Source organism: Engraulis encrasicolus, chromosome 14 (assembly GCF_034702125.1).
Source record: "Engraulis encrasicolus isolate BLACKSEA-1 chromosome 14, IST_EnEncr_1.0, whole genome shotgun sequence".
Classification (NCBI taxonomy): domain Eukaryota; kingdom Metazoa; phylum Chordata; class Actinopteri; order Clupeiformes; family Engraulidae; genus Engraulis; species Engraulis encrasicolus.
In genome coordinates this window covers 3,308,588-3,331,975 of record NC_085870.1, presented here as the reverse complement: position 1 = coordinate 3,331,975, position 23,388 = coordinate 3,308,588, and the positions used below count along the sequence as shown (strand labels likewise).

General features: G+C 45.6%; 1 protein-coding gene across 1 annotated transcript in view; it reads right to left on the bottom strand.

Moving 5' to 3' along the window:
* Nucleotides 1–15,398, bottom strand: part of ripor3 (RIPOR family member 3) — a 96,109-nt gene extending 80,711 nt beyond the window's left edge. Inside the window, exon 1 of the mRNA XM_063214796.1 lies at nt 14,972–15,398. The gene's annotated coding sequence lies outside the window, so the exon portion shown is untranslated. The remainder of the gene's footprint in view (nt 1–14,971) is intronic.
* Between the last annotated feature and the right edge of the window lie 7,990 nt (nt 15,399–23,388).

The window sequence follows — 23,388 nt, the reverse complement described above, 5'->3', positions numbered from 1 at the left end:
GCCAGACAGGCAGACAGCCAAAATCCAGACAGGCAGGCAGCAGGCCAAAATCCAGCCAGACAGGCAGACAGCCAAAATCCAGCCAGACAGGCAGGCCAAACTCCAGCCAGACAGGCAGGCCAAAATCCAGCCAGACAGGCAGGCCAAAATCCAGACAGGCAGCAGGCCAAAATCCAGCCAGACAGGCAGACAGCCAAAATCCAGCCAGACAGGCAGGCCAAAATCCAGCCAGACAGGCAGGCCAAAATCCAGCCAGACAGGCAGGCCAAAATCCAGCCAGACAGGCAGGCCAAAATCCAGCCAGACAGGCAGGCCAAAATCCAGTGAGGATCTTCAGTTAAACAATGGGAGAGGCAGACAGGCAGGCCAAAATCCAGAGAGAATCTTCAGTTAAACAATGGGAGAGGCAGACAGGCAGGCCAAAATCCAGAGAGAATCTTCAGTTAAACAATGGGAGAGGCAGACAGGCAGGCCAAAATCCAGAGAGAATCTTCAGTTAAACAATGGGAGAGGCAGACAGGCAGGCCAAAATCCAGAGAGAATCTTCAGTTAAACAATGGGAGAGGCAGACAGGCAGGCCAAAATCCAGAGAGAATCTTCAGTTAAACAATGGGAGAGGCAGACAGGCAGGCCAAAATCCAGAGAGAATCTTCAGTTAAACAATGGGAGAGGCAGAGGCAGACTGGGGCTCGCACTGCAAAAGCCAGAGCTGGTATGGGGGAAAAATAGGGCCCAGGCACTTTTGGTTTAGCCCATTGTGTCCTGGAGCGGCATATACGCTGCAATCAGGTTCTTGAGATTTGAGCTGTTTTATTTAATATGTGGGTATATTAGAGCTGAATGAACACATTATAATGCAAGAGGAGGGTCTTGGCTTTTAAATGTAGACTCATTTCATGTTTGTATGTGCTTCGGAGGCTGAGATATTTCGGATTTAATAGGCAGAGGGCACCCTTTCCCAAAAAGGGCTAAGGACAAAATGGGTTAAAGGGGCCCCCCATAATTAGCAGTGCAGAATTGACTCACCGGTGGGCCCCGCTTTTTACATTTCTGAAAATAGGGGCCCACGAGGGTGCAGGGCCCACAGGGAAATGCCCGGTATGCCAGATGGCCAATAGGGGCCCACGAGGGTGCAGGGCCCACAGGGAAATGCCCGGTATGCCAGATGGCCAATAGGGGTCCACGAGGGTGCAGGGCACACAGGGAAATGCCCGGTATGCCAGATGGCCAATAGGGGCCCACGAGGGTGCGGGGCCCACCAGGAAATGCCCGCTATGCCAGATGGCCAGTAGGGGCCCACGAGGGTGCAGGGGCCTTGGGGAAATGCCCGCTATGCCAGATGGCCAATAGGGGCCCACGAGGGTGCAGGGCCCACAGGGAAATGCCCGGTATGCCAGATGGCCAATAGGGGCCCACGAGGGTGCAGGGCCCACAGGGAAATGCCCGGTATGCCAGATGGCCAATAGGGGCCCACGAGGGTGCAGGGCCCACAGGGAAATGCCCGGTATGCCAGATGGCCAGGGGCCCACGAGGGTGCAGGGCCCACAGGGAAATGCCCGGTATGCCAGATGGCCAATAGGGGCCCACGAGGGTGCAGGGCCCACAGGGAAATGCCCGGTATGCCAGATGGCCAATAGGGGCCCACGAGGGTGCAGGGCCCACAGGGAAATGCCCGGTATGCCAGATGGCCAGGCCAGCCCTGGCAAACGCTTGGGCAGAGAAGAGAAGAGAAGAGCATCTTTGAATGATGATCCGATCCCATGCTTTCAGTTGCTTTGGCACTTCTCACTGCACCCAAAAGATATGTGAATCTGTTTATAAGTCGTATTAATTTGCTTTTCTTGGCCAAGCCTGAGAGAAACCATCTCCATCTCCATCTCCATCTCCATCTCTTTCTCTCACTCTCTTTCTCTTTCTCTTTCTCTCTCTCTCTCTCTCTCTCTCTCTGTCTCTTTCTCTCTCTCTCCATCTCTCTCTCTCTCTCTGTCTCTCTCTCTCTCTCTCTCTCTCTCTCTCTCTCTCTCTCTCTCTCTCTCTCTCTCTCTCTCTCTCTCTCTCTCTTTCTCTCTAGGACTCCTACCAAGGAACAGGTTGCAGGGAACAGAACATAGTTCAGCACATCAGCCTACTCAGCTCATTCTTCAGCACAGTGAGAAACACTAGGCTACCACAAAGCTAATCTTATCCACTTACAGCAGAACAGCGAAATATTGAGGATTTGTGTTTGTGTTTGTAAATGATTTTTCTGCGAGTCTTCACACTTGTCACAGCCATTCTCATTTGGGCATGCATGACTAATTTTAAGGCAGCAAAAGAAGTAGAACACAGTACAAAAATGTAGTGTTCAACACTTCAACAATGTTAAGGAGTGTATTTAGTACCAGAGTACTCTCTACTCTCAGAGTACTGCTTTTTTTTTTTACTGGGCACGTGAGTGGAATGAAAATAAAACGACGCCTGACATGAACATCACGTGGAATCCCCTTCATTATAGTACTAAGGGCAAATGTTGCTTTGTATGCACGAGGGGCCCATCCGATCCCATCCGGTCCAAGTTTGATTCAGCATGTAAACAAACAACCAAACAGAACCTCAGGGATCACGTGGTTCAAGACCACTTGAAAGCAGAGGACTGGCCTTTTCCGAGACAGTGACAAACCAGAGAAAGGTTCAATTAGGGATTCTTTTAAGTTTTTTTTTTCTTCTTCTGCATTTTTTCACTTCAATGTGCTTGCTGTTTTTATGTTGTGATTTTAATAGAATCCAGAAGCTTCTTAAAGGCCGGGCGGGCATCCTGTTTTTGTGGAATGCCATATGGGTTATAGGTTTGGAGCAGTTCTGCGGAGCTGAGGGAGACCATGGGAATAAGGGGGACTATCTCCAAAACACAACAATCTCCCCCCTTGACTTGGAGTGCCCTTGGGATCCCTGCGCGGCGCACAGCTCTTCCTGCTACAATCTGCTTTCTCTGGCCCGAGACGTGATGCTTCCAGCATAAGGAAAGGAAGGCACAGAGAAGAGAAGAGAGTAGACTATTGCAGAGCCAGCAAGAGAGAGAGAGAGAGAGAGAGAGAGAGAGAGAGAGAGAGAGAGAGAGAGAGAGAGAGAGAGAGAGAGAGAGAGAGAGAGGCAGCAAGATAAGTTTTGGAGATTAATCAGTGATAATGAAAATGTCTGAATTACCCAGCATGGATCATAGAAATCTAAAGGACTTGGCTGCTTGTCTATAGTAGTGGCCTACTTGACTTGGCTAGGCTATCCTCCTCTTTCTCCCCTTCTAATCCTCTGCTCCCTCCCTCCCTCCCTCGCTCGCTCCCTCGCTCTGTGTGTCTGTCTTTGCCTCTTATTACTTTAGGTCATCTTTCTTGAGATCTCCTTGACATCTCCATGAAACTCAGTTTGAAGTTGTCAGAGACAAACATGCACGGACCTCTCCCTCTTCCGAAAGCATGTGGAGTTGTTCAACATTCTTGTCACCAGCCTTATTTGTTATTGTCCTTAGTCACGGCTCATGGGTGGCATGTGCAAATATGTCCATTTCTCCCACTACGCCATTGCAATTATCTAGTGGTGGTAGCATCCTCCTCCTGACCAAATAAAGCTATGTTTTTGTTTAGAAACCAAACTATTTGTTTTTTAAAGTCTTCTGCCTTTTCGAAGGAATTTAACTGGAGAACAGCTGCTAGACCACAACTGAATAAGCGATACACTTCTTTTTTCCCCCCGTGGACCCTTTAAATGTCAATTATATTATATCAAACAAAACTGCATGGGCAAAATTAGAAGCTTGCAGCAAGCAGCTAGCTGTCCACTCGCTTTACTATGTCTAGAGATGCACCGGACCCTGATTTTTAGGATCCTGCCGGATACCGGATCCACTGCTTAAGATCCTGCCGGATCCGGAACCGGATAACGGATCCTACAAAAGGGTTGAAACATAGTCTACTCGCACACATGGGCCCTTTTTATTACGTTGGCTCAAACTATTTTTTAGACTCATTGGCTAACTGCCACATGGCCTGCACTGGCCGCTTCCAAAGGGCTTTCACTCCATGCAGTGATTGGGGTTGTGAAAGACTAACTGAAAAGCCTAGGCTAGAGATGCACCAGATCCTGATTTTTAGGTAACATCCCGGATACCGGATCCACTGCTTAAGATCCTGCCGGATCCGGATCCTGTGAAAAACCCTGTTATCCTGCCAGATCCGGAACCGGATCCGAATCTGGTGCATCTCTAACTATGTCTGTAGGCAGATTGGGTATTACTAGCACATGCTATATCACTTAGCACTGATTTTAGGAGCCCTTGTAAAGCGAACCACATGATGGTGCTTCCTAGGCCTGCGTCCCTTTGAGAAACCTAAATGTTACATTGATAGAATGGTGGCTCATCTTTCTGTTCATCTTGGGGGAAAAAACGGCACTCCCTTAGCCTACTTATAACTTTCTGCCCATAAACGAAACATGCCTTTAAACGTTAGAACTTCCGCGCAATGCTCTTGTGATGTCTGTCATTCCCATGGCCTTGTAACTGTAATATTCTCATTGTTTCCAGAATATTGGTGTCTGTACCGCAGCCTGCTGAGGAAAACTGCCTGTGTTTGACAAGCAAATGAATTCATACTTGTAAATATTAAATCATCCTTCGTCTTTTTTTTCTGTCTCTATGGAGGTATTGACCTCATTATTTTTCCATGATGGGGAGAGAGAGAGAGAGAGAGAGAGAGAGAGAGAGAGAGAGAGATAGCGAGGGAGAGAAAGAGAGAGAGAGAGAGAGAGAGAGGGAGAGATAGCTAGGGAGAGAGAGAGAGAGAAAGAGAGAGGTTCTCTTGGGAGATATCTCACAGGAAGTGATGTAATGTCACTGTCCATGGCATTGCTCTGGAGTTCCATGTGTATGAGTAATAAAGCTGGGTACAAAACGCAGGCATGACCTCCCTCTCTCTCCCTCTCTTTCTCTCTCTCTCTCTCTCTCTCTCTCTCTCTCTCTCTCTCTCTCGTTACCTGTCTCTCTCTCTCTCTCTCTCTCGTTACCTCTCTCTCTCTCTCTCTCTCTCTCTCTCTCTCTCTCTCTCTCTCTCTCTCTCTCTCTCTCTCTCTCTCGCTACCTCTCTTGCTTCTCTGAGTTACCTCTCTCTGTATTTCTTTCCTTCTCCCTCTCCCTCTCCCTGACCACTCTCCCACACCTTACTATTAGGAAAAAATGAGGGAACACCCTGACTTTCAATAACCTTTCATACTAAATATCAACGCTAAATATGACCAGGGCTTCAGCTATGCTTCAGCACCATGGTATGCTGAGCCCAGGGGGGAGTCAACGGGGGTAATAAGTCATCCCTGGCCCAGGGAGAGAGGGTGCCCAAAATTGGGTCCTCTCAACATTATATGTATGGGTGGGGGGCCCTTTCAGATGATTGTAACCTGGGCCCAGTCGATGCTGTCAGCGGTCCTATCTGCGTTGCCAGTATTTCTCTCCATGAATAATGCTCTTTCCCCCCATGTGGAGTGCAAGCCTTAAATCTGATTGTTATTCTTCGTCTTCTTTTACTTTGGGGTCCCCATGAGCTAGTGTTGCGTAAGTGAACCCCCTACCTCCAGCGAAGCCGACAGGCGGGGCAAAGTGATCAGTTGTCCCGGGCCCAGGTATAGGGGCCCAAAATTGGGTCCCCATAGCCACAGGGACTCCGACAGGGCGGGTGGGACAAACATGTCACTTGTCCCGGGCCCAGGGAGAGAACTAGGGGGCCAAGAATTGGGTCCTCTTTGCATTGTATGTACGTATTGGGTTTTGGGGGCCCTTTCAGATGACTTTGTCCCGGGCCCCCCCAAAGCTGTCCGCGACCCTGATCATAGCACTGAATGTATTGGGATTGGGGCCATTTCAGATGCCTTTGTCCTGGGCATGGTAAACACTGTATAAGCGAAGGCCCTGTTTAATTGAACCCCCTGCCTCCACTGCTAATATCCATACAGATCATATTTGCAGCTGAACGTTGTGTCACGGGTAACCCTCACAGCAGGCACTCTTGCACAAGAGACATTACATTACATTATTATTACATTACATTGCATTTGGCAGACGCTTTATAACCAAAGCGACTTTCAAAAGAGGACATAATCAAGCCAACATCACAAGCAAATGCAAAGTGCACAGGAAAGAAGAACAAGTGCAATTGCAAAGAGGGTTTTTTTATTTTTATTTTTTAAGAGTAAATAACGAGCACACACACAGGACACACAGGACACACACACACACACACACACACACACACACACACACACACACACACACACACACACACACACACACACACACACACACACACACACACACACACACACACACACACACATTAAACACACTTGATAACACACTTGATATGTAGGCTACATATTGTAAGCGCCATGCTTTTTTTTGTTGTTGTTTACTTCGGCCATGATGAACCACAGTTGAGTCCAGATTGGCATACAGGGTTTTATATGTATTTTATACTCTATTTACAATTGTACAATCGTCTCTGTCATGCTCTTTGTATTTTATTCCCAAAGTCCGACCATAACAAATTGTCATGGTATAGCCCAAGCCGTCTGACTAAAAAAAGACAGGCCAGTTTTTCGACGCATTCTGTCCAAACAGTTTAGTCTTACAGGATGGGAGATTAATGGGTGCTCTGCGTTGCCATGGCTCCCCTGGGCTTTGACACGGGCCATAGAGAAGAGAAGAGAAGAGAAGAGAAGAGAAGAGAAGAGAAGAGAAGAGAAGAGAAGAGAAGAGAAGAGAAGAGAAGAGAAGAGAAGAGAAGAGAAGAGAAGTCATGAGATGTCATGTGTACGGTCTTATTCCTACTATTTTGATAATCTGGTAGTCTCGAGGAGAGAGAAGAGAAGAGAAGAGAAGAGAAGAGAAGAGAAGAGAAGAGAAGAAGAGAGGAGGGGAGAGGAGGAGAGGAGAGGAGAGAAGACAAGACAAGACAAGAGGCGCTCATGGGAAGGGAGAAGAGAAGAGAAGAGAAGAGAAGAGAAGAGAAGAGAAGAGAAGAGAAGAGAAGAGAAGAGAAGAGAAGAGAAGAGAAGAGAAGAGACGCTTATCAGAAGAGAAGAGAAGAGAAGAGAAGAGAAGAGAAGAGAAGAGAAGAGAAGAGGAGAGAAGAGAAGAGGAGAGAAAAGCAGAGGAGAGGAGACAAGACAAGACAAGACAAGACAAGAGGTGCTCATGGGAAGGGAGAAGAGAAGAGAAGAGAAGAGAAGAGAAGAGAAGAGAAGAGAAGAGAAGAGAAGAGAAGAGAAGAGAAGAGACGCTCATGAGAAGAGAAGAGAAGACAGAAGAGAAGAGAAGAGACGCTTATGAGAAGAGAAGAGAAGAGAAGAGAAGAGAAGAGAAGAGAAGAGAAGAGAAGAGAAGAGAAGAGAAGAGAAGAGAAGAGAAGAGAAGAGAAGAGAAGAGAAGAGAAGAGGAGAGAACCGAACACAAGAGAAGAGAAGAGAAGAGAAGAGAAGAGGAGAGAAGAGGAGAGAAGAGGAGAGAAGAGAAGAGAAGAGAGAGGCTCATGGGAAGGGAGAAGAGAAGAGAAGACAAGACAAGAGAAGAAAAGAAAAGAAAAGAAAAGAGGCGCTCATGGGAAGGGAGAACAGTAGAAAAGAGACGCTCATGACAAGAGAAGAGAAGAGAAGAGACGCTTATGAGAAGAGAAGAGAAGAGAAGAGAAGAGAAGAGAAGAGAAGAAAAGGGAGAAGAGAAGAGAAGAGAAGAGAAGAGAAGAGAAGAGAAGAGAAGAGAAGAGAAGAGGAGAGAACCGAACACAAGAGAAGAGAAGAGAAGAGAAGAGAAGAGAAGAGAAGAGAAGAGAAGAGAAGAGAAGAGAAGAGAAGAGAAGAGAAGAGAAGAGAAGAGAAGAGAAGAGAAGAGAAGAGAAGAGAAGAGAAGAGAAGAGGAGAGAAGAGAGAGGCTCATGGGAAGGGAGAAGAGAAGAGAAGAGAAGACAAGACAAGAGAAGACAAGAGAAGAAAAGAGAAGAGGCGCTCATGGGAAGGGAGAAGAGTAGAAAAGAGACGCTCATGACAAGAGAAGAGAAGAGAAGAGACGCTTATGAGAAGAGAAGAGAGGCTCATGGGAAGGTGGGCGTGTGCTATCTCTTGCAGAGCAGCAGTCAGTTTGAGTCAGATCTCTGCAGCATGTGGCCGCCAGATATGATGTGTGTCGTGTGTCAGGTCTCGGTGAAGCGAAGGACGCAAACAGGGGGCCAGCACGACGATGTTCTTCACTATAACTTGCAGAGGTGCATCTTGCCACCAGGCAAAGCAGGCAGCCGCTTGGAGCCCCCAAGCCCCTAGATCAGGGATGTCAAACTCAGGCCCGGGGGCCAAATATGGCCTGCGGTACCATTTTATTCGGCCCGCAAGATCATTTCATAATGTGTAGCATAACAAGACTTAAACATGAAATTTTGTGTGTCACAGGATGCGAAGAAACATTTAAACTTAACCATGTATGATGGGAAAGAGTGTGTGTGAAATGTAACTATGAGTATAAAGTGCATGTACGCACAATTTCAATCCATTTTTTATAAGTAAATGTTGAGTTTGGCCCGCGACTTTGTTCCAGATTTTGATTTTGGCCCTCGGTCAATTTGAGTTTGACACCCCTGCCCTAGATAGTGAATAACAGCTCACATTTTACCACAGTATAGCGATTTTGGTTCAAATGCTCATTCTTTTGAATTTTCGCTTGGGGCCCCACCTGACCTTAGAATCGCCTCTGATAACTTGTACTGATTGGTGACGCCCTCTCTGTGACCTAATGCAATGAGATGTCATGTGTACGGTTCATGTCTTGCAAGTCTTCTATTCCTACTATGTTGACAATCTGGTAGTCTTGTGATCTCATGTCTATTCTGTCTCTTTCCCCTCTTTAGGCATGGCCTTTTTATGTTTATATCTTATTAATGATCTGTAATGTGGTTCTGTAAAATAATACTCTTAAACACACACACACACACACACACACACACACACACACACACACACACACACACACACACACACACACACACACACACACACACACACACACACACACACACACACACACACACACACACACACACACACACCTTTGCATTCACAGCTAACAATTCAATGAAGAACACAACTCCGACTATACACTATAAGACATCATATCCTAAAAGCTCTCAACATTGTGGCGAAATACAGTACTACATCCTAGTTCATTTCCAAACTAGATCCCATATTTGATTACTCAGATCGGATGTGGAAAATGAGGGAAATTCCTGTAAACTGACCATGAACCTCTTTGGTAAGGTTCACAGGGGTTAAATTAACTCAAACAGTACGATACTAGACCAGAGAGAGTTGGGGGAGATGGAGAGAGTGCTGTCATACTTTTTCAGTTGATGGGCTCTGACACTAATAAGATGTGTTCTTGATATAGATATGTTATTGCAGACATAACAAATCAATCACTGAACCATGCATAATCCCATCATAACCATCCACATGATTATGATGGGATTTACCCCTTTGACAGTAGATATAATGGACTCCAAATCAACTGTCTTTTCCATTCACTCCACTTTTGACTTCACAATGAAATAGAATTTTGGCCTATTAACTCTCAATGGATTTGCCCCATTGTTCGTTGCTAAAGTAAACATTGAACGGCGTTACCAGAGAGAGTAGAGAGAGAGAGGTTCCATTGGCCCATTGTTTCCGGGTTCTACAGTTGCAAGGGGGAGGGGGGGGTAAATTCCCCTTTAGGCAGACCTAGGTAGACCTAAGGATGCTAGGAGTATTATGACACGTCCCTTTAGGCAGACCGGAACCTGGTCACATTAGGTGCCCATAGAAACCTATTACTGTTGGCATATCTCTATATATTTAAAGAATCTCTGGCGTTACAGTTTTTGCCTGTTGGGGCTGCTGGGGTTGATGTTCGGGGGAGATGGGGTTTACGTCCAGTCAGAAGTAAAGTGGATCATTTGCTACCGTCAATGCAAATGTAACCTCGTTAAATGTACATGATTTTTAGAGAAGGTGCCAGGACATATGGTGGTAATGGTGACTGGATGAAATTTCTTTGAATTCAATTGTTTTACACTATATACTTCATAATATAATTTAGGGTTTCACAGAAGGGTGGGGAACTGTTCTCACGCTGGAACATTCCGGGCCGGAATTTTAGTTTCCCATTCCTCGAGTGAGCAGAGCAGAGCCAGTCAACTCAATCTGGAGTTTGGTTTCAATTTCTCACGGAGGGGGCACATGCAGGCAGCAATGGGGGTGGCGGAGGTTAGGCTACAGGGCCAGATGATGGAGCATTTTTGGGGCAGGGGGAAGTGGGTTGTGGGTTGTGTGTGTGTTTTTTGGGGGGGGGGTGTCTGTGTGTGTGCAGGGTAGGGGGGGGGGTTCTGTGTGTGTGTGTGCGTATGTGTGTGTGTGTGTCTGTGTGTGTGTGTGTGTGTGTGTGTGTGTGTGTGTGTGTGTGTGTGTGTGTGTGTGTGTGTGTGTGTGTGTGTGTGTGTGTGTGTGTGTGTGTGTGTACGCACGCATGTACGTATGTGTATGTAAGTGAGTGTATGTACGCGAGTATGTGTGTGTGTGTGTGTGTGTGTGTGTGTGTGTGTGTGTGTGTGTGTGTGTGTGTGTGTGTGTGTGTGTGTGTGTGTGTGTGTGTGTGTGTGTGTGTGTGTGTGTGTGTGTGTGTGTGTGTGTGTGTGTACGCACGCATGTACGTATGTGTATGTAAGTGAGTGTATGTACGCGAGTATATGTGTGTGTGTGTGTGTGTGTGTGTGTGTGTGTGTGTGTGTTGGGGGGGGGAGGCTGCCTGTGAAATACAACTATGCACAAGTGCAAATTAAACAGTACAGCCAGCAGCCTACTGACCCCATGCAGCCTGCAGTGTTGCCAGATTGGGCTGTTTCTTCCAGGCGGGTTTTGAGCATTTTTTGGGCTGTAAATCATCAGCCTCATCTGGCAACCCTGGCAGCCTGTGAAGGGTGGTAGGGGATGTGTGAAGGGGGATGTGTGAAGGGTGGTAGAGGATGTGTGAAGGGGGATGTGTGAAGGGTGGTAGGGGATGTGTGAAGGGTGGTAGGGGATGTGTGAAGGGGGATGTGTGAAGGGTGGTAGGGGATGTGTGAAGGGTGGTAGGGGATGTGTGAAGGGTGGTAGGGGATTAGGGGATGTGTGAAGGGTGGTAGGGGGGGGATGTGTGAAGGATGGTAGGGGATGTGTGAAGGGGGATGTGTGAAGGGGGATGTGTGAAGGGTGGTAGAGGATGTGTGAAGGGTGAAGGGTGGTAGGGGATGTGTGAAGGGTGGTAGAGGATTAGGGGATGTGTGAAGGGTGGTAGGGGATGTGTGAAGGGGGATGTGTGAAGGGTGGTAGGGGATCTGTGAAGGGGGATGTGTGAAGGGTGGTAGAGGATGTGTGAAGGGTGGTAGGGGGGGGATGTGTGAAGGGTGGTAGAGGATGTGTGAAGGGTGGTAGGGGGGGGATGTGTGAAGGGTGAAGGGTGGTAGAGGATGTGTGAAGGGTGGTAGAGGATGTGTGAAGGATGGTAGGGGATGTGTGAAGGGTGGTAGAGGATTAGGGGATGTGTGAAGGGGGATGTGTGAAGGGTGGTAGAGGATGTGTGAAGGGTGAAGGGTGGTAGGGGATGTGTGAAGGATGGTAGGGGATGTGTGAAGGGTGGTAGAGGATTAGGGGATGTGTGAAGGATGGTAGGGGATGTGTGAAGGGTGGTAGGGGATTAGGGGATGTGTGAAGGGTGGTAGAGGATGTGTGAAGGGTGGTAGGGGATGTGTGAAGGGTGGTAGGGGATGCGTGAAGGGGGATGTGTGAAGGGTGGTAGGGGATGTGTGAAGGGGGATGTGTGAAGGGTGGTAGAGGATGCGTGAAGGGTGGTAGGGGATTAGGGGATGTGTGAAGGGTGGTAGAGGATGTGTGAAGGGTGGTAGGGGATGTGTGAAGGGTGGTAGGGGGGGGATGTGTGAAGGGTGGTAGAGGATGTGTGAAGGGTGGTAGGGGATGTGTGAAGGGTGGTAGGGGATTAGGGGATGTGTGAAGGGTGGTAGGGGATGTGTGAAGGGTGGTAGGGGATGTGTGAAGGGGGATGTGTGAAGGGTGGTAGGGGATGTGTGAAGGGGGATGTGTGAAGGGTGGTAGGGGATGTGTGAAGGGTGGTAGGGGATTAGGGGATGTGTGAAGGGTGGTAGGGGATGTGTGAAGGGGGATGTGTGAAGGGTGGTAGAGGATGCGTGAAGGGTGGTAGGGGATGTGTGAAGGGGGATGTGTGAAGGGTGGTAGGGGGGGGATGTGTGAAGGGGGATGTGTGAAGGGTGGGATGTGTGAAGGGTGGTAGTGATGTGTGAAGGGTGGTAGGAGATCTGTGAAGGGTGATAGTGATGTGTGAAGGAAGCGTACCTATGTTCCCCGGGTCCTATGTTCCCCCTTCCCATACAAAGACAGGGGAACATAGGACCCGGGGAACATAGGTACGCTCCCTTCACAGATCCCCAGCTCACCCTGTGAAGGGTGGTAGGGGATGTGTGAAGGGTAGGGGATGTGTGAAGGGTGGTAGGGGATGTGTGAAGGGTGGTAGGGGATGTGTGAAGGGTGGTAGAGGATGTGTGAAGGGTGGTAGGGGATGTGTGAAGGGTGGTAGAGGATGTGTGAAGGGTGGTAGGGGATGCGTGAAGGGGGATGTGTGAAGGGTGGTAGGGGATGTGTGAAGGGTGGTAGGGGATGTGTGAAGGGGGATGCGTGAAGGGTGGTAGGGGATTAGGGGATGTATGAAGGGTGGTGGGGGATGTGTGAAGGATGGTAGGGGATGTGTGAAGGGGGATGTGTGAAGGGGGATGTGTGAAGGGTAGGGGATGCGTGAAGGGTAGGGGATGTGTGAAGGGTGGTAGGGGATGCGTGAAGGGTAGGGGATGTGTGAAGGGTGGTAGGGGATGTGTGAAGGGTGGTAGGGGATGTGTGAAGGGTGGGATGTGTGAAGGGTGGTAGTGATGTGTGAAGGGTGGTAGGAGATCTGTGAAGGGTGAAGGGTGGTAGGGGATGTGTGAAGGGTGGTAGGGGATGTGTGAAGGGTGGTAGGGGATGCGTGAAGGGTGGTAGGGGATGTGTGAAGGGGGATGTGTGAAGGGTGGTAGTGATGTGTGAAGGGGGATGTGTGAAGGGGGATGTGTGAAGGGTGGTAGAGGATGTGTGAAGGGTGAAGGGTGGTAGGGGATGTGTGAAGGATGGTAGGGGATGTGTGAAGGGTGGTAGAGGATGTGTGAAGGATGGTAGGGGATGTGTGAAGGGGGATGTGTGAAGGGGGATGCGTGAAGGGTAGGGGATGTGTGAAGGGGGATGTGTGAAGGGTGGTAGGGGATGTGTGAAGGGGGATGTGTGAAGGCTGGTAGGGGATTAGGGGATGTGTGAAGGGGGATGTGTGAAGGGTGGTAGGGGATGTGTGAAGGGTGGTAGAGGATGTGTGAAGGGTGGTAGGGGATCTGTCAGTGATTTCCACTGCGCTGCGCGGCGCGCTGGATGCTGTTCTCCATTACCGCTCGACACAGGTGTCAAAAGTAAAAGTAAAAGTAAAAAAAAGAAACACAAGTTTCCTTCCAACACAAGTAACTTATCTGAGTAACCAGTGGACCTGTGTACTTGGCTTACGATCAGCTAACTCTGCACTGGTTGGATCAAGTTTGTGGTGGGTCCTTGTTGGGTTTCCAGTGTTTTTCAGTATAACACAGTCTATTTATCTCATTAGGTACAATGGAGTAAATGGTGTAACAGCTATGTAATGCCATGTGCTAGTGTTGTAATTACACCACAAAAGTACTTTTACTTTTACTTTTGACACCTCTGCCGCTTGACAGAGATAATCACTGGAGCCCATTAGTCCTCCTCAGGCACACATTGCAAATCAACCACCTCATTCGCAACCACCCCACAAGAATATCACTATCACAAAAATAGTTTTTAGTTTAACTTAGAGGTTTTCTGAATATAAATGTGTTTAATTTTTCCTTCTCACCACTTTCCTCCCCTCCCCTGTCTGATCTGAGTAAGGGAGAGAAACAGTGTATTCCAGGCAGCCTGTCATGGACTATAGCCTGGGGGAGATATATGTTAGCTCGCGATTTTCCAGCTACACGTGCCAGCAGTCGAAAAATAAACAAAAGCCACAGACGTGGAGGAGCAGAAGTAAGCCTAAGCCTTTTTTGCGTATGGAATATAGTAGCGCAGAGAGCGAAGAGAAGGGAACCACTACTACACCACTAACATCGTTGACATGGAGCGTGGACTAAGCGAGCGAGAGCTTTGTTTATGTTTCATCTGGCCAGCAGAGGCACCCAGGGCCATGAGAAACTATGACAGAGCGGACATTGTTGTTATCTTTTTGTGGGTCCTCGATCGCCTCGGCAACTTACAGCATGTGAGCTTCATTCTCTCACCGACCGTCCTGTCAGCATGCACTACACACTACACTGCACTATAAACTGTCATGCACTACACTATACCACAAACTGTCTTGCACTATACACTACAATACACTACACAAACTTTCATGTCCTTATGTTGTTGTTACCTCACGCTCCTCACCATGTCAGCAGCAGTACATTTAACAAGTACAGTAACATCACATTTCCACACAAGCAGCAGAGGGAGTGAAGTTCATGTCTGTTCAGTTCACATGTAATGTACTACAGTAAGTCATCAGAGGAAACATCAGAGAGAGTTTTTTCAGTGCTGTAGTCTACTTTGTTTTAGTGGGTATACTGTATATTTGAGATTTTTTAGAAGTGGGTATACTGTATATTTGTGCTATTCAAAACAATGGATTCATACATTTTAAGTGGGTATACTGAAATCCCTGAAATTTTGAAGTAGGTATACTGTGTATACCTGCGTTCTACGTAGACTACACCACTGAGTTGTTTTGTTCTTTGCTTACCTGGATCCGAGCCACTCCTATTCCAAAGACAAGCAGCATCTGGCAGCGGTGGGCAGCAGCATATCCAGTCTCATCTCCAACACTGTATGCGCGTACAGTACAGTTTGTGTGTTTGCTTGTAGTGTGTGTAAGTGTGTGCGCTTGCATGCATGTATGGGTTTGTGTGTGTAAGCGTAGGCTATGTGCATGTGTGTGTGTGTGCGTGTGTGTGTGTGTGTGTGTGTGTGTGTGTGTGTGAGAGAGAGACAAGAGGCTCGGCAGCGGTCTGTCCGCTGCTGATAGCGAGCGGGGCCCCGTCTCAGCTGTGAGGCTCCAGGAGGTAGAAATGGCACTTGTGTTCCAAGAACTAGTTTTTACACCGTGGAGGAAAAAAAGAGAAAGAAAGAAAGGAGGAGGCTGCGCACATCAAATACAGGACACCCCCAATGATCTGTCGTCTCCCCTCACCCTTCCTCCCTCCTTCTCTCTCTCCTTCACCCTGCCTCTCCCTCTCTCTCCTTCATCCTGCCTCTCTCTCTCCCTCTCTCTTTCACCCTGTCTCCCCTCTCCCTTCCTCCCTCCTTCTCTCTCTCCTTCACCCTGCCTCTCTCTCTCTCTCTCTCTCTCCTTCACCCTGCCTCTATCTCTCCTTCATCCTGCCTCTCTCTCTCTCTCTCTCTCTCTCTCTCTCTCTCTCTCTCTCTCTCTCTCTCTCTCTCCTTCTCCCTTCCTCCCACCTTCTCTCTCTCCTTCACCCTGCCTCCCCCCCCTCTCTCTCCTTCTCTCTCTCTCTCATTCACCCTTCCTTTCTCTCTCTCCCTCTCTCCTTCGTTGTCAACCCTCACATCTCCTATTTCGCCTTCTCCTCCCCCTACAGTTATTACTGTGTTCTTTTCTCTCTCTTACACATACAGGAGAGAGAGGGAGAGAGATGATGCAGGAGGGGTAGATTAGGAAAGGGAAAGAAAAGGGAGAAAAGAGAGAGAGAGAGAGAGAGAGAGAGAGAGAGAGAGAGAGAGAGAGAGAGAGAGAGAGAGAGAGAGAATTAGACAGAGAATGATTAAAAAAAAAAAAAGTTATGTACTTGTCATTCTCACAATTTGCATTTTGGCACAGCATCACATCAAAGGATAAAAGTCCCCCATCCTAGACATTTGGCATGCGTGCCGTGCACACAGACCCACTTGGCAGAATTGGCAAACGGATGAAGTATTCCCCGCATGTAACTTTCATATACAGTATAATATCCTTTGCAATGCAAAATCATATTTTCACAAAAGTTTTAAGGTGGAAGACCCCTCCTCTCCCATTCCTTTCCCTCCCCCTCTCTTTCTCTCTCTCTCTCTCTCTCTCTCTCTCTCTCTCTCTCTCTCTCTCTCTCTCTCCCACTCGCCTCCAGAGACATTTAAAGTTAAATTAAACGCCTCGCTTTTCGATTCCCACACTGCTCTGGCTTCAGAGAGTGCATGCCCTCTCTCTCTCTCTCTCTCTCTCTCTCTCTCTCTCTCTCTCTCTCTCTCTCTCTCTCTCTCTCTCTCTCTCTCTCTCTCTCTCTCTCTCTCTCTCTCTCTCCGAGACTGCTGTGCATTGGGGGCCCTTTGCTCAACACCTCAGACACATGCAAAACTGATAAGAAGAGAAGAGAGGAAAAGAAAGCAAGTGTTTCTTTATTCTGACTCAGTGCACCCCCCCCCAAGGATTCCTCTTCCAAAACAAGCAAGACCAATGTGGGAAAGTCAGTGGAATGAGATAAAAGACCTGTTTAGACAATGTCTAAATGCTAGAAATGTGAATAATTTTCAGTGGACTACTTTAATCTACAGATTGCTATGTTAAGATACTCCTATGTAAAGACATGGTCTTGCTCTTTGAAATATCTGTTTTTAATTGCCGTTTACAATAATGTTGCCTGTAAACTGACTTCATAAGGCATTGTACAATAGCAGAATACCCCAATGGACATAATGTAAAAGATGCTTATCTGACTGTAGGTTTTCAATAATTAATTCTGAAAACTTGCAGTCACTGCTCTATTTGATGTTGCTGTGTGTAGTCTGCGTAGACCAAGATATGCTGCAGGAGAGTGGGATACCACTGCCCTCTGCTGGTAGAGGATGGTGATACATGACGCCTGCTGCCCACCTTCACCTTGAGGCTTTTGGTATTGTCATGCCCTCTTCCTTCCTGGTGCAAAAATAGTGGCCTACATGCGATTGTTCATTCCAGTTGAATTCTGCAACCAGACCAGTCGGAGGACTTACTGAGCTTGAAACAGCACCATTTCTGTTGGATTCTAAAAACTTAAAAATGAGGTGGGAAAAGAGAGAGAGAGAGAGAGAGAAAGAGAGAGAGAGAGAGAGAGAGAGAGAGAGAGAGAGAGAGAGAGAGAGAGAAAGAGAGAGAGAGAGAGAGTAAAATGTGTGAAGTATTACCTTTTTATACTCAGCATGCCTTTTGTACATATAACTGGACCATACAAACATTGAGGTGAACATCTATGGGCACCTATAAAAAACAAAGTGAAACAGTAAATTGACTAGAGCACCTTCAAATTATTATTTTTTTGGGAGGGGGGGGGGCTGTTTGAATATTTTTGGAAAGTGAACATATTGCTGGTCTGCCTTGGCAACATGCCCAGAAAGAAAGAGGAGGAGGAGAGAAGGGGAGTGAGAGAGGATAAAAGAGGAGACTAAACCATGGCTTTTGGGGGAAAATATACTAATTCCAACTATTGCTTGCATTGAATCACTCTGCTTTGACAGCAATGCAGTGGATTTAATTCCATCTAGGGTATGTAGGACATGCTTCAACACTTTTTTTTCCCAAAAGGAAGTTATAAACAAACTCTCCTCTCAAAAATATCCTTTGGTCAAGATACAAGACATCAGACTTCCATTATTGGCCCGGACACTGAGTAGGCTAGCTTTCCTCTATCCTCCAGGTTGGAGGATCCAGGATGGAAGACTGTCACAGATGCAGAATTGAAGAGTTCAGATGCAAAAACTCCCCAAGTGCCTTTTCAGAAAATAATCTTAATTCATTTTTATTTAATACAAAGCTATCAAAATTGCATTTAAAAAAATATATATTTATGTAATAATATAACTATTTATGTGTATTATCAAGTACATGAATCTAAACCAAACCAACAACAAGGTTCTCTAAAAATATAGAAGTGCAGGTCTTCAGAAATAGAGTTAGGGGGTTTTGCAGTGGTGTAGTCTACTTTTTAATGGTGGGTATACTGTATATTTGAGCATTTTTTGAAGTGGGTATACTATATATATTTGTGCTATTCAAAACAATGGATAAATCAATTTTAAGGGGGTATACTGAAATCCCTAAAATTTAGAAGTGGGTATACTCCGTATGCCCGCGTTCTACGTAGACTACACCACTGTGGTTTTGCATCTGAACTCTTCAATTACTCCACAGAAAGACGGACCAGCTCCTGCATGTACTCAAAGGGAAGAGAGTTGTCCACGCCCAGAAACCCGGACCTCTGTTCAAGTCAAGTCAAGTCAAGTCAGCTTTTATTGTCACTTTCTTCATATGCACAAGACATACAAGGGAAATGAAATTAGCAGCATAGTTGGAGGTGCAAGTCTCATAGTGCAGGGATTCTTAACCTTTTTGACGTTGAGGGCCATTTTTTCCAGTGCACAGCGTCCCGGGGCCCATAGGCTATTAATTTATGTTAGGCTCTATATTACAATATGTAATAGGGATGCAAATTATCGATTAATTAATTAATCATTAGCCTTATCGATTGACTTTCGATTAATTGATAAGCGGCGTTTTCCCCCCGAAATCTCAATGTTTCTAGAAAAAAAACTACTAAATCTAAAAAATTTAATTAAAAATTGAGATAAAATACCACATTTAAATTAATTCTACTTCAATTCTTTAATCCAAAGGTGATTTAAAATATTCCCACTATTCACACCCCTCTTCACAAACACTCTTCACATGCCCATTTCACCTGGGTCTCTTGTCAGTTGAATTGTCGATTAATTGCGATTAATGTTTTTTAATCGATTAAGGCATTGATCGATTAAAGTCGATTCATCGATTAATCGTTTGCATCCCTAATAGGTAATCAAATTGTATAAAATGTGTAGGCTACTCCAAAGCAACTTACAGTTGTTTAGGTAGGATGGGTGCCTTGCTCAAGAGCCTTTCAGCCATTCAGCAATGGATGATATTCGATTGAAACCTGCATGAATGGAGGTGCTGGCAACCAGTTAAAGGGACAGTTTGGTCAATTTCAACATGCAGTTGTAATGCTCACACTACCCTGGACTTGTCAGTACCTGAGGTTTTTTTTTTTTCTTCTTCAGCCTTTTCCGAGATCTTGGTCATTGTAATGGGGGCAGCGCTTTGTTTACATTTCAAAAAAACATTTTTATTTATTTCCAAAAATATCCGACAGATTAAACAACATCAGCAGACAACTAGCAAACAGCGCTACCTTTTGGGAAAATATTTGGAGTAGGCCTATGTTAAATAAAAAAAAAAGGTAAACAAACGCTGCCCCCATTATAATAGCTCATATATCGGAAAGGGCTTAGCCGAAAAATGTGGCATCACCGGGTACTGACAAGTCAAGGGTAGTGTGAGCAATACAACAGCATATTGAAATTGACCAAACTGGTCCTTTAAGACACTTGCAAAAGGAGAGAAGTGCCGGACACTCCTGGGGTGCGATTCTCAAAGTGCGAAGTAGCTAGTTTGTTAGCAATGTTGCATAGTAAATACTATAAAAGTTGCTAACTCTTGTGTCTCGAACGTTAGCACACAAAGTAACTACTGCTTGGAGTAATGTGCACTCTGAAGTAGTGGTGACTTTGAAAGTGAGGTGCCTCCTATCCGTATCTGGACAGTGAAGTTGAAGTACAGCTGGAGTAGATCCATTGAGTCCAGACATCACCTCAGCCACCCCAAGTAACACGCAGCGCTAGTCTACTTCAGAGCGTGACTCCACCCATTAGCTAAACTTGTAGTACATATTTGACCACAAATGTGTCAATATCTTTTAATCCTGTGGTGCAAAAGCGATGAAAATCAATCGACATGCACACAAAGTGATGATACAGCTGTGAGAGTGTTCAGAACACAAATTCACGTCATGTCATTTGTTCGTGAAAAAAAACCGTCATATCCTTGGAATCTGATGAATCCCACACTAATAATATACTTTTAGCTGTATGCCGATTGAATTGCGTCTCATTTCGATGTGTAATTTGTGAAATATTTAGATAAGAAAGTATTGGTTTCTCCCGGAAATGCGCTGGATTACGTGTCAACTATTTAATTTTTTTTGGCGCGAATTTCATTTCATAGCCTAGGGGTATTTACGCTTGCCTATCAATGGGAAGACGCGAGCCACGCGGGTTCGAAACCAGTGTGCAGCATGTTGACAACAACTCGTGAAATCGTGTTTTGGACCCTACAGTGTAACACATTTTCCCTTGGCTGCACGTGTGTGTTGGTAATGCACAACATAAATTATCTATTTCTGCCAGATATTTCCAAAATTGTGGCACTGTAACCATGTGGATTCGAACCGGTGTGGCTTCTGTTTTCCCATTGGGATGCAAGCGTGAATACCACTAGGCTATGGAATGAAATCTGCGCGAAAATTTCTCAGGGATATTACAGACGAGTTTCTGGGAGTAACCACAACTTTATTGTCCAAATATTTTACAAATTACACCTCGGAATGAAACGAAATTATTGGTGCGGATGGTGTCAGATTGTAATGCCACGGCCGTGTTTTTTCACAAAGAAATTACAAGGTGTGTTGTGGAGGAAACAGCGGAGTCACGGTGTCGTGACATCCAATCAAATGTGCTGGTGGTGGTTGTACATTATTGCTTTCTACTTCACGCACTGAATTTAGGAGGAAACAGCTGAATCATGACTCAGCAATCATGCATATCTCTTGTTGCTTCTTTGGTCACGCACTGCAATGCCAAGAAAGTAAGTAGCGGTGTGGACTCAGGAAAGCAGCCGCACTACTTTTGGCTTACTGTGGGAATAGTAAGGTTTCGAGAAATGCACGGATTTCGCCTTGAAGTAAGTAGATAACTACAAAGTACGTCTGTAGTTCAAAGCTAACATTGCGGGAACGCACCCCTGAGTTGCACAAATAGGTCTTAAATGTGACAACATTTCGGCCTGTCGGCCTTCCTCAGCTCACGTGTTGTCACATTAAAGACGTATTTGTGCAACTCAGGAGTGTGTGGCACTTCTCTCCTTTTGCGATCGAAACCTTCTGATTCCAAGACCAACTCCAACCATTTGGCTACGGCTGCCCCCCATAAAGGTTGGCTCCTTGAGAGGCCTTCATATAGGCCTGTATGTCAAGTTGGTTTTATGTGTGTATGTATGTATGTATGTATGTATGTGAGTGATTCTACGATTCCCCTACGCTTTTGGCAAAAGCAAAATGTCAATTATCAGTATTTTTTTTTCAACTAAATGACCTAGATGTTTACATAGTGTATATATTTAAGTTTCCAAACAAACAAATTGCCAAGCTTAATCTTAAATCATTTGATAAATACTCTAATGAAAGCGAACATTTGCTTAATTATTTTGTCAACAGTGTTATGGACAAATACTATGTCATTTCAAACATATATAAAAATACTACAGAGTTGAAACAATATATGTTTGAAAGTGCTTATGTCCCTTAGCAGTAATGTTGTCATTAATCTGTGCAACTGATATAGAAAATGTGATTGTTGAGCTTCATAAGTAGGATTTTATGAGTCACTGTGATACAGACTGACACATTTTTCATCATAAATCCCTGTAACGTCTGATTTGAATATAGTCACCCTCCTTACACAAGACTTCCTTCTCCAGAGATAATCCCTAGTGTATGTTCATAGGATTTTTCCAACACATAAGGGATCAATAGCGCAAAAACACTTTCAAAACAGTCAACGGTGTTACTCAACTGTGTTACGGTCAACAGTGCAGGGGAACAAGTCGGCACTTTTTTAGGAGAAAAAAACAGAGCAGACAAACCCATCTCCCTAGAACACAAATTATTTTGTTTGTTTGTCTGTCAATATGGATATAAATTGGCAAAAACATACTCCTCCTCAACTGTCATCAGTGTTGCCAGATTGGGCTGGTTCCCGCCCAATTGGGCTGCTTAGGATGGCCGTGTGCGGGTAAAAATGGCATCTATCAGAAAAACCTTCCCACTGCCATATAAATCAATAGAATTGGGCGGGTTTTTAGGGCGGATTTTGATCATTTTTTGGGCTGGAAATCATCAGCCTCATCTGGCAACCCTGACTGTCATACTTAATTGTAACACCATTGACGGTAACACCGTTGACATTTCAGCCATTTTTATGGTGTTGTGCTAACTGAGGACCTCAGAAGTTCCACCACTGTATCTGTATGCTTTATCTGTGTTTTTCTACATGTGATTTCTAATTCAGATTCTTATGAATATGTTGATAACACAGTTGACAGGCAATTTTCCCGCTATGAGAACATTAAAAAGAATGGATTAAATTATGGAAGGATGGAGCTCAAAATTTACCAAAAAGTCTTCCCGTATCCTGCCAAAGAGGTTATGACATCACGTGATGTTATTCGTATGGCCTAAGACCAAACCATTACTGATTTATGGAGGAGGTTTCAGACCGTGACACGGTTAACACAGTTTTCGTGGACACACACAAAATGGCAAATTTCATGTATAATGGAAAGGACAGTGGTCTTTCTGACAGTTTTGTCATATTGTGATGATTACTGTGAATCAACATTTGCAATCGTCTTTGGCAAAACAAGTTTCTTTACATGCTAATATGAAGACTGAATCTGACATTTGGAAAACAGGACGGCATGAAAACGCCCAAAACAAGTATTAAATATTCATTCTTGCTGAGGGAAATAATGCTATGTCAACACTTTCTGTATTATATGAAAGATAAATGTTTTCTAATGTCCAAAACATCATTGGATGCAGTTAATAGTTAGTGGAATTGCCAAATAAAATCCACGGACTTAAAAGTGTAGGCGAATTAGAGAATCACTCCCGTATGTATGTATGTATGTATGTATGTATGTATGTATGTATGTAGAAGTGAGTGTTCCTTGTTAATGGAAACCCCAATCCAAGGATTTCATTGTTATGATTTCTGATCTAGGACAAAGAGGAGATACAATGATGGAAAGTGGATATGTGGTGTTGCCCATGATTGCCCTTATGTGAGTGCAGTGATAAGTGGAGGTAACATGCATTACAATGACCCATCCCTGGACTACTGCACTGGAACAGGGCCCAGGCATCTCCAGCTGCATGGGACATCAAGCCCCACGCCATGGGCTTAGTAACCTGAATTATATTGAATAAGGAAATGAAGGTGTGCAGCAGCATACACATAAAGCACATCACAGCACAGATCCAA